The following is a 796-nucleotide window of genomic DNA, read 5'->3' on the forward strand; positions in this document are numbered from 1 at the left end:
ACTACAAATCTGTGCTCACTAGTCAGTTATCTGGCCTTGTGAATATGAAAAATAAGTTTGTAATAGCTATTAGGTATCAAAAAAGAATACTCAAATAGCAAAATGTCATAAATATGTGAATAAACTACTATGGAAAACATTCGGTAACATAATGTTATGACAGCCTGAAAGCTCTACACGGCAATCAGCACATTCTCGACGTTTGGCGTTCACATTGGCCGCGCATCTGAATTCTGTGCTTGAGGGCTCAAGTGACAACAACACGTAGGAGCGCCTGTACACACCAATAACAGGTGATTTGATTTGATTTTGGCAGGGAAGCTAAAACAGCTTTGGTCGAACCCGCCACTGCCCGCACTGAAACTAAGTTTATTGTGCTGTTTCACTCCCTGTATATCTAGTAAAGCCAACCAATACTCTTAAATAGTGCAAGGAGTCCCTTTACCAGTTTTTTGTTAGACACAATTTCTTCAGGTCTAGTTGTCCCGAAAATTCTCTCTCTCTTGCTCTCCAATGCCGTGCATTCAGAGATTAGGTGTGATGCAGTTTCTTCACTCTCTTGACAGATCCTACATTTAGGGTCGTCTTACGTTATACCCATTGTGTGTAGGTGTTTTTTTGAAATTCCCCTGGCCCATCATCAGTCTAACCATGATTTTAATCTCTTTCCTGTTGAAGCCCAAGATTACAGAGCTTCTTTTAAGACACAGCTTTGGCATCATTACCTTACCATGTTTTTGTTTATAGACCTTGGTCCAGTATTCTGCGTGCTGTCTTCTATGCCATTTCCATAGTT

Source organism: Schistocerca serialis, chromosome 4 (assembly GCF_023864345.2).
Source record: "Schistocerca serialis cubense isolate TAMUIC-IGC-003099 chromosome 4, iqSchSeri2.2, whole genome shotgun sequence".
Lineage (NCBI taxonomy): Eukaryota > Metazoa > Arthropoda > Insecta > Orthoptera > Acrididae > Schistocerca > Schistocerca serialis.